The sequence below is a fragment of the Nicotiana tabacum genome, chromosome 23 (genome assembly GCF_000715075.1).
Source record: "Nicotiana tabacum cultivar K326 chromosome 23, ASM71507v2, whole genome shotgun sequence".
Classification (NCBI taxonomy): domain Eukaryota; kingdom Viridiplantae; phylum Streptophyta; class Magnoliopsida; order Solanales; family Solanaceae; genus Nicotiana; species Nicotiana tabacum.
The window spans coordinates 140,814,975-140,826,243 of NC_134102.1; positions in this window are offsets into that span (position 1 = coordinate 140,814,975).

An 11,269-nucleotide genomic window follows, 5' to 3' on the forward strand; every position below is an offset into this window, starting at 1 on the left:
TGATCTCACGAATATACAATCGAGCCAGATGCTCAGAAGAATAGGTAGTCATCACAGGAATGAAATGAGCTGACTTGGTCAGCCGATCCATAATCACGCAAACTGCATCAAACTTACGCTGAGTCCGTGAAAGCCCAACAATGAAATCCATAGTGATCCACTCCCATTTCCACTCCGGAATCTCTAACTTCTGAAGCAACCCACCTGGTCGTTGATGCTCATACTTCACCTACTGGCAATTTAGGCACCGAGCTACATACTCCACTATGTCCTTCTTCATTCTCCTCCACCAGTAATGTTGTCTCAAGAGATGATACATCTTCGCGATGCCCAGATGAATAGAATACCGCAAACTGTGAGCCACCTAGAGAATCAACTCACGCAAACCATCTACATTGGGCACACATAGCCTGCCCTACATCCTCAATGCACCATCATCCCCAATAGTGACCTCCCTAGAATCACCGTGCTAGACCGAGTCCTTAAGGACGAGCAGATGGGGGTCATCATACTGACGCTCCCTGATACGATCATAAAGAGAAGACCGAGATCCACACAAGCCAATACTCGACTCGGCTCAGAAATATCCAATCTAACAAACTGGCTAGCTAAGGCTGTAACATCCAATACCAGTGGCCTCTTTGCTGTTGGAAGATATGCTAAGCTCCTCAAACTCTCCGCCCGGAGGGCAAAGGCATCGGCCACCACATTGGCCTTCCCGAGATGGTACAAAATGGTGATATCATAGTCCTTAAGAAGTTCCAACCACCTCCGTTGATGCAAGTTAAGATCCTTCTGCTTGAACAGATGCTGCAAACTCCGATGATCAGTGTAAATCTCACAATGGACCCCATACAAATAGTGCCACCAAATCTTCAAGGCATGAACAATAGATGCTAACTGAAGATCATGGGCAGGATAGTTCTTCTCATGGGGCTTCAACTAGCACGAAGCATAAGCAATCACTCTACCCTCCTGCATCAGAACATACCCAATGCCGATCTGCGAGGCATCACAATACACTGTGTAAGAACCAGAAGTTGATGGTAGAACTAGAACTGGAGTCATGGTCAAAGCAGTCTTGAGCTTCTGAAAGCTCTCCTTGCACTCCTCCGACCACTTGAAAGGAGCACCCTTCTGGGTCAATTTAGTCAAAGGTGATGTAATGGATGAGAAGCCCTCCACAAAACGGCATCAACAACCAGCCAGAGTTAGAAAACTCCGAATCTCCGTGGCTGAGGACGGTCTGGGCTAACTCTGAACCGCATCTATCTTCTTCGGGTCTACCTGAATACCCTCACTGGACACCACATGCCCCAAGAACGCCACATAAATGATACAAAACTCACACTTGGAGAACTTTGCATAATTCTTCTCCTCCCCCAATCGCTGTAACACAATCCTCAGGCGCTGGGCATGCTCCTCCTGGCTACAAAGGTACACCAGGATGTCATCAATGAATACAATAATGAACGAGTCAAGATAAGGCTGAAACACATTGTTCATCAAATGTATGAACGGTGTTGGGGCGTTGGTGTCACGACCCAATTTCCCCTCCGTATGACGTCGTGACAGCACCTAGTCTCTATGACTAGGTAAGCCTAATATTTTTCGGAATAAATGAAATGAAAACATAAATTTATCAACTAGTTGTACAAAAATACACAGTAATCCCATAACCCGGAACATCGTGAATCACAAACTACAGAAGGAAAGTCTAATGTCTCTATACAACAGAGTCTAACAAAAGAAAAATACAGAAGATAATGGACATGGGAAAGAGTAGAAGGGGACTCCGAGGTCTGCGGACGCGGCAGATATACCTTGAAGTCTCCAATGCTATCCCAGCTCACTAATAGTGCGGCTGATAAGGAGCACCTGGATCTGCACACGAAAAACATGTGTAGAGAGTAGCAAAGTATACCACAATCGGTACCCAGTAAGTGCCAAGCCTAACCTCGGTCGGGGAGTGACGAGGTCAGGTCAAGGCCCTACTGGTATATACATACATATATATATATATATATATATATATATATATATATATATATATATATATATATATATATATATATATATATATATAAATAAAACAAATAGAATGAAATACCACAGTAAAATAAAGACTAAAATTTAACAGGAATGAAATCATAGAAGACAATAGCTCAGTACACAGAGATAACAACAGGGGATCTCCCGAGATACCGTCTCGTAGTCCCAAACGTAAATGTGCAGGGAGATCTCCCGGAATATCGTTCCGTAGTCCTAAAGTAAATATGCAAGACAGGGGGATCTCCCGGAATACCGTTCCGTATTTCCAAAGTAAATATGCAGTACAGGGGGATCTCCTGAAATACCGTCCTGTAGTCCCAAAGTTAATATGCAGTACATGGGGATCTCCCAGAATACCGTTCCGTAGTCCCAAAGTAAATATGCAGTACAAGGGGATCTCTCGGAATACTATTCCGTAGTCCCAAAGTAAATATGCAGCTAAATAATATAATTCAATAGTTATGGCATGAAATTCTACAGTTCAACCTAAGTACCAGTTAAGGAAAGACAAGTAAATTAACTAAAGATGCTGCACGTAGTTCAAGTAAACAGTTAGGGCAAGTAGGCATGCTCTAGCAAGATACTACACATGCTGATGAAACTCAAATAAGAAAGAAATCAAGTTATTACTTAGTAGAAAAAATCGGGTTCTTACACAATTAGCTCGTGTACGAACTCGTCACCTCACGTACACGGCGCTCATATATCAAAAACAGTACAAATCCTAAGGGGATTTCTCCCACACAAGGTTAGGCAAGCCACTTACCTCGAACCAAGCTCAATCAATCGGTAACAATACTTTTTCCATGAATATCCGACTCCGAATGGCCCAAATCTAGTCAAAAATAATTGCATATCATAAATACAACTATAATAGGCTCATCTAATTAATGAAATAATTACTTTAACAAAATTTCGAAATTCGCTCTAAAAGGTCTACTCGAGCCCACATCTCGGAATCGGGCAAAAATTACAAAATCCGAAAGCCCATTCACTCACGAGTCCAACCATACCAAATTTATCAAAATCCGACCTCAAATGACCACTCAAAACCCCAAATCAAGCTCTTTAAATCCCTAGCCTCCAACTCCCAATTTCCACCTTGAATACACACTTACTAGGTTGGAAAATAAATGGAGAAGCAAGATTATTGATCAAAAATAAGCGCAAGGGACTTACCTCAAGAAACCCCTCAAAATGCTCCCAAGAAATCGCTAAACCTGGGTTCAAAATATTGAAAATGAGCAAAAATCGCGAACCTTTGCATTTAAGTGTTCTGTCCAGAAATCTCGCACATGCAGACTCTCTATCGCATCTGCGACGCCGTACCTATAGAAAGACCATCGCAGGTGCGGATTCCATTTAGAATCCTATTCTCCGCTCCTGCGGCTATTCAACCGCATCTGCGACTATCGCAAGTGCGGAAATGCATCGCACCTACGGCTTCCCCTCGTACCTGTGACTCTCGCAGGTGCGGGAAAGTCTTTGCACCTACGGTTCCTACCCAGCTTCTTCTTGGCCGCATCTGTGTCTCCTCCTTCGCACATGCGATCCCGCACCTGCGGTCTCCCCTCCATAGGTGCGAAAATACCAGAAACCAGAAAATCTTCAGCAACTAGCCTAAGTCCAAATTCAATCCGTTAAGCATCTGAAACACACCTGAGGCCCCCAGGACCTCAACCAAACATACCAACAAGTCCTAAAACACCATACAAACTTAGTCGATCCCTCAAATCACATCAAACATTGCTAAAAACTCGAATCACCATCCGATTCAAACTTAATGAACTTGAAACTTTAAACTTCTACAACCGATGTCGAAACCTATCAAATTAGATTGACCTCAAATTTTTCACACAAGTCATATTCGACATTACGGACCTACTCCAACTTCCGGAATTGGATTCCGACCCCAATATCAAACATTTCACTACCGGTCCAAATCTCCAAAAATTCGACTCTCGCTATTTCAAGCCTAAATGAGCTACAGACCTCCAAAACACATTGCGAACACGCTCCCAAGTCCAAAATCACCCAACGAAGCTAACGGAACCGACATAACTCCATTTAAGAGTCATCTTCACACAGTTCCAGCTACGGTTAAAAATCCTAAGACTTAAGCTTCCGTTTTAGGGACTAAGTATCCCAAAACACTCTGAAACCAAAAACAAAACCTCCTGAAAATCCACATAAGAAGGAACAGATACGGGGGAAACATTAAATAGGGGATCGGGGATATTACTCTCAAAACGACCGACCGGGTCGTTACATCATACTACACTTCTGCACATTTTTGTGTAGAGCTAGGTAAATATGGAGTCAGTTGATCGATCGCTAGCAGTACGGATCTTGATGTGGAGACTCAAGGTAAATCTGTTGCTGTGTTCACAGGCTTCAGAGTCACCTTCTGATATTGTACTTGCACTATTTTACATCTATTCAAAACAGTTATATTTATAGACTATCTAGTAACTCAGTAGAGCTTATGACTTGTACTAACAGTTTTGGGAATTGTAAATTTTATAGAGATTTCTATTTCAAAAATTGTTAGATGTTATTTAATTATTATTGTTATTAAGTAAATATTAGGCTTACATAGTCCCTATTATAGCAAGTCCAAAAGAATAACCGGAGTTTTACATAAAACGGGGGTAAAACACCCAAAAAAAACATAAGTGCGGAAAAATAGCCCGACATCGGGGTGTCACTGAATCATGAGAATCTAGATATCCAGTCTAAAACAAACAGTGTCTAAGTATCAATACTCAAAGGAAAGAAAACATAGAAGGAGAGACAGGGTCTGCGGACGTCGGCAACTACCTCGTAGTCTCCGGTACTCGATCGCGCACGAACTCGATGACCTTCGTGAGAAAACATACATGGATCTGCACATGAAGTGCAGGGTGTATCGTGAGTACAATCAACTCAGCAAGTAACAGAAATAAATAAAGAACTAAGAAGGTTGTGACGAGCTATACAAATACAGTTCATTTTTAATAATTCCAGCAAAGAATAAACATGCTTTCAAATCCGGCAGTTTTAATCAAATCAGTTCTTATACAGTTAAAGTGCAGGTAAATCCGGATGTAGAATCTTTTAGAAATTTTACGACAATGACAGATAGCAACTAAGTGCATCAACAAATGAAAAAGCAAGTACAGCCTCTCAGGGCATCAGTCACTCAACTCGTCACAACAGCTCAATCACTCGGCTCTCAGCCCTCAGTACTCACACTCAATAGGTACCTGTACTCACTAGGGGTGTGCATACCCCGGAAGGGCTCCTACATCCCAAGCGCTATAATCCTCACGGACAACTCACGTGCAATGGCTAAAATAGGAATTTAAAGGTTAAAAGTTTGACCGGGGGGTTGACTTTTTGTTATCGGAGTCGGAATCCAATTCCGAAAATTTTCATATCTCCATTATGTAATTTATGACTTGTGTATAAAATTTGAGGTCATTCGGAGTTGATTTGATAGGTTCCGACATTGAATGTAGAAGTAGAAAACTCCTAGTTTCATTAAGCTTTAATTGGGGTATGATTCATGGTTTAAGCATTTTTTTATGTGATTTAGAGGTTCAACTAAGTTTGTATGATGTTTTAGGACTTGTGGGTATATTTGGTTGAGGTCCCGAGGGCCTCGAGTGAGTTTCAGATGGTTAACGGATCAGAATTTTGACTTAAAAAGCTGCTGCAATTTTTCCTCTTCTGTTGGGCATTCTGGACTGCCATCAAACCCAGACCTCGAGCCCAGACCTCGAACCCAGACCTCGAGCCCAGACCTCGAACCCAGGGTTGACGAGGCTCAGGCTCGAGCTTAGGTATCGAAGCCATGATCGAAGGCCCATCTCGAGGGCCATGATCGAAGGCAAAGCTCGAGGGATAGGGTCGAGACCCAAGATCGAGGGTCGCAACCTTAGACTCAACTCGATGCCATGATCGATGCCACGACCGAGGTCCAGGCTCGAGCTGGTTGATCGAAGTCCAGTACGAGGGCCAGGATCGAAGGTCCAGTTCGATTCCATGATCGAGAGCAAGGTTCGAGGGTCACTATCGAAGGACCATGCTCGAGCCTGAGATCGAAGACAACCCTCGACGCCCTGATCGAAGGCTCAAGCTCGATGCCGCGATCGAGGCCCAGTTCGAGGCCCTGTTCGAGGCCCAGTTCCGAACTGCTGGGCAGTTATTAAACAGAGGACTTTCGTCCCATTTGTCATTTTTGGCGAACTTGAGCTTGAGCAGAGGCGATTTTTGGGGAGATCTTCAAGGGAAAAACATTGTGGATAAGTGATTCTAACTTGGATTTGGCTTATGAACATAAATATATCATTGTTTTCACAATCTAATTAGTGTTTTGAGATTTAAATTTGGAAAAATTTAGAAATCTCATAGAAACGAAATTTTTAGATTGTACTGAATTATTTTGGCTAGATTCGAGCCAGACAGAGTTGGATAATCGTGGAAAAGGCAAAATCTTGGATTAAATTGGAGCAAGACGAGGTAAGTCTCTTGTCTAATCTTGTGAGGGAGAAATTACCTCATAGGTGACTAAGATTAAATAATTATTGTAAATTGTGGGGGCTACGTACGCACGAGGTGACGAGAGTCCATGCGTAGCTACTATTAATGCTAAAGTCCTGGTAGTTTAGGACTCAAAGCATGTATTACTTGTGTAAATTGTATTCTTTGATTAATTAATATTAATTGATATCTATATGAATATATATTGTGAATTGTTAGATAAAGATATTAAAGGATGGAAATCTCACAGTATTGATTGTCTGTTTTAAACAATTAATTGTCAAAAGAAATTGTTCTCCTCCCAAATTTATCTTATAACAAATATACTGTCCTTCCGGAGGCATATAAGAAAATGCCCTCCTTTCTTGTGGAGCGGGCCGAACGCCTCGGCAGGATAGATGCATCTATGGATCGCGCCGCATGTCCCTCGGCAGTGTGCACGATACTCTGGATCGGGCCGTACGTCCTCGGCAGAAATCGTGCTTAATAATAATAATTATTATACGATGCTTTAATAATTTATTTCAGCTTGTAAAGCTAATTAGTAAATCGGAAAATCTTTGGAATTTAATGAAGTATTATTCTTGCTTGTTAAGGAATTAATTGTTACTCCTGTAAATGAGATTTAATTGATAAATTGGAATTTATTTGAATTAAAGAAATTTAATTAATATATTGAAAAATGATACATTTGAAGGAATTTGATTATTTCTGCTGATTAAATAAATTTTGTAAATCACGTTGATTTAAATATCCTAGTTTTATTTCAATTGTTATTGACCTATAGTGAGTGTCAAAGTCGGCCATCTCGTCTCTACCACTTTGAGATTAGGCTTGATACTTACTGGGTACACGTTGTTTACGTACTCATACTATACTTGCTGCACTTTTTGTGCAGGATCTGAGACAGGTACTAGTGGAGGACCTATCATCACATACCCACGTCATCCAGAGGCATAGTGGTGAGCTGCCTTTCTGAGCCGTTCTGCAGCTACCAGTGTCTCTTCTGATATTTATATTCTGTCTATTTTATTTCAGACAGTATTTGGAGTTTTTGTATAATCTACTAGATGCTCATTCACTTGTGACACCGGGTCTTGGCACACACATTGGTAGAAGTTGGTATTTTATTATTTTTTTGGAATAAAAGTTTAATCAATGTATGCTTAATTTATTAGTTGGCTTGCCTAGCTGTAGTGTTGGGCGCCATCACGACCTACAGGTGAAATTGGGTCGTGACAACTAGAAGTCATGCGGTATGATAAGGATGGCTAAAACGCGGGATGCTATTTCGGGAAAAAAATGATTTCTTTAAAAATTAAATGTGAAGGCTCCCGCGGTAATATAAGAAATTAGATATTGTGAATTGATTTATAATTTGGGACTACGAGGCGATACCTCGGGAGTGCCCTGTTGATATTTCTTTATTTATGCTCTTGCCTTGGGTGATTTTGTTTCATTTAATATGTAAATTCTTGTCTTCTTCCGTGATGTACTAGTTTGACTTTATTATTATTATGCGTTTTGTGCTCCTGGTTGTATTGTGTTGTCTTTGGCTTTTTAGCACGAGACTCTGAAGAAGTATATTTCTAGTTTTCTTACTGATTTTCGATGATTGAGTTGATTTAAATAAAAGGAATTATTATTATGTTTTAAATTAAATAGTTTTACAACCAAACCAGTAGTTTATCTGATGCTTTATTTTAAGTGCAATGTTATTTTCTTCACCCAATGATTTTTTAAAAAAAATAATAAATTCAATTCTTTGTTGATTTCTTACTTGATTTAAAAATTCTAAACTCACTTTAGTGGAAATAAATTGATCATGTGGATCTTATATACATTGAGGATATTGGCATGTGAATTGTCCGTACAGTTGCGATATGAAATGAGGGCACGTGGTGCCGAAAAAATATGATGATTTAATTATGGGCACGAAGTGCCGTGGAGATATAAAAAAATGGGCTGAGACTCTCAAGAAGTATATTTCTAGTTTTCTTACTGATTTTTGATGATTGAGTTGATTTAAATAAAAGGAATTATTATTATGTTTTAAATTAAATAATTTTACAACCAAACTAGTAGTTTATCTGATGCTTTAATTTAAGTGCAGTGTTATTTTCTTCACCCAAATGATTTTAAAAAAAAAATTCAATTCTTTGTTGATTTCTTACTTGATTTAAAAATTCTAAACTCACTTTAGTCGAAATAAATTGATCATTTGGAACTTATATACATTGAGGATATTGGCATGTGAATTGTCCGTACAGTTGTGATATGAAATGAGGGCACGAGGTGCGAAAAAATATGATGATTTAATTATGGGCACAAAGTGCCGTGGAGATATGAAAAAATAAGCTAAGACCCGTGTTTATGAAAGAAATATGAAAATGGGCTGAGACCCGTATTTTTATGATTATGAAATGATGTCTCACATGGTGACTTTTTAATTGAAAAATTATATTCAAAATATTTATTTGGAAGGATTTTTATTTAGAAAGTATTATATGAAAGAATTATATTTGAAAGATATTTATTTGATGAATATTATATTTCAAAGAGAGTTATTTGGTAGAATTATATGTGAAGGACACTTATTTAAAGAATTTGATTTAATTGGGTGTACTTGTATTTATTATTTGTTGAGCGATATTAAATGGTGTTTTGTTGTCTTGCTGTGCATATCACTGGTTGTTGTATGATGTCCTTATTGTTATCTATTTTCTATTATCTTGCATATTATATTGCACAAGCTATTAGACTAGTGAGTGTCTTGACTGTACCTCGTCTCTACTCCACTGAGGTTAGTCTTGATACTTACTGGTTACCAACCGTGGTGTAATCATACTACACTTCTGTACTTTTTTGTGCAGAGCCAGGTATTGGAGATATCAGACTTGAGCAGAGTTAAAGCGGGACCGTAAGGATTCAAGGTAGAGCTACTTGGTCGCCGCAGTCCTTGGAGTCTTTTCATTTCATTGTACTGTTAATTTTTAATCAACAATATTGTATATTCGATCCTCGTGATCATTCCATGTATTCAGTTAGAGTTTGTGACTCATTAGTACCAGTCTTGGGAGGTTGTATATTCATATTTATTCCACTGTTAGTTTTGCTTACTTAATTAAAAAAAATGGCTTCAAAATATAATAGAAATCGGCTTACCTAGTCTTAGAGACTAGGTGTCATCACGACGCCTGTGGTGGGATTTTGGATCGTGACACAGTGCTATACCAGAGAGTTCTTATCGCCCACCAGCTATTCAGGGTCCTCCCAGTGGGTATTCAGTTCCCCAGGGCCAAACTCTTAATCAGGAACCCATCGCACCGAAGAGTTATTACGAGTGCGGAGACCCCAGTCATATACAGAGATTCTACTCCAGGCTACGGGGTAGACCAATGCAGTAGGGTCAGCAACCTATGCTTACCGGACCAGTTGCTCCACCAGTAGAGCGACCACCAAGAGGTGGAAGACAGGTGGGTAGGGTCCGTCCTACAGGTGGAGGTCAGCCAGGCGGAGGCCAGCCAGTTGGCGCTCCAGCTCGGTTCTATGCTTTTCCGGCCAGACCAAATGCAGAGGCCTCAGATTTCATGATTACATGTATTATTTCTGTTTGCGGAAAAGATGCCTCAGTATTATTTGATCCATAATATACGTATTCATATGTGTCATCTCTACTTGCTCCATTCCTGGGTGTTTCTCGTGAGTCCTTGAGTACTCCTATTTATGTGTCCACTCCTGTGGGCGATTCTGTTATTGTAAACCATATCTACCGGTCTTGTATTATTACATTCTGTGGTTATGAAACTAGAGAATATCTCTTATTGCTCGAGATGACCGATTTTGAAATTATTCTGGGCAAGGATTGGTTATCTCCATATCATGCTATTCTAGATTGTCATGCCAAGACTGTTACTTTGGCTATTCCAGCATTACCTAGGCTGGAGTGGAAGGGTTCGTCTGTTAGTTCATTTAATCGAGTTATTTCTTTTATAAAGGCTCAACACATGGTTGAGAAGGGTTTTTTGTTTTATCTAGCCTATGTTCGGGATACTACTGCAGAGACTCCGGCTATTGATTCATTGCCTGTAGTTCGGGAGTTCTCCGATGTATTTCCTTCAGATATTCCAAGTATGCCACCTGATCGTGATATTGATTTATGTATTGACTTGGCTCTAGATACTCAACCTATATTTATTCCCATCGTATTGCATGGCTCCGAAAGAATTGAAAGAACAACTTGAAGAGTTACTAGCCAAAAGGTGCATCTGACCGAGTGTATCGCCTTGGGGTGCACTGGTATTATTTGTGAAGAAGAAGGATGGGACAATGCGGATGTGCATTGATTATCGCCAATTGAACAAAGTCACGATTAAGAACAAGTACCCGTTGCCGCGTATTGATGATCTATTTGACCAGTTGCGGGTGCTAGGGTGTTCTCTAAGATCGACTTGAGGTCAGGGTACCATCAGTTGAAGATTCAGGATTCGTAAGTTCTGAAGACTGCTTTCCGGACTAGATATGGTCATTATGAGTTTCTGGTGATGTCCTTCGGTTTAACTAACGCCCCGATGGTGTTTATGGATCTGATGAACAGGGTAGTTAGGCCATATATTGATTCGTTTGTCATTGTCTTCATTGATGACATTTTGATCTACTCGCGTAGTAAGGAGGAACATGAGCAGCATATGAG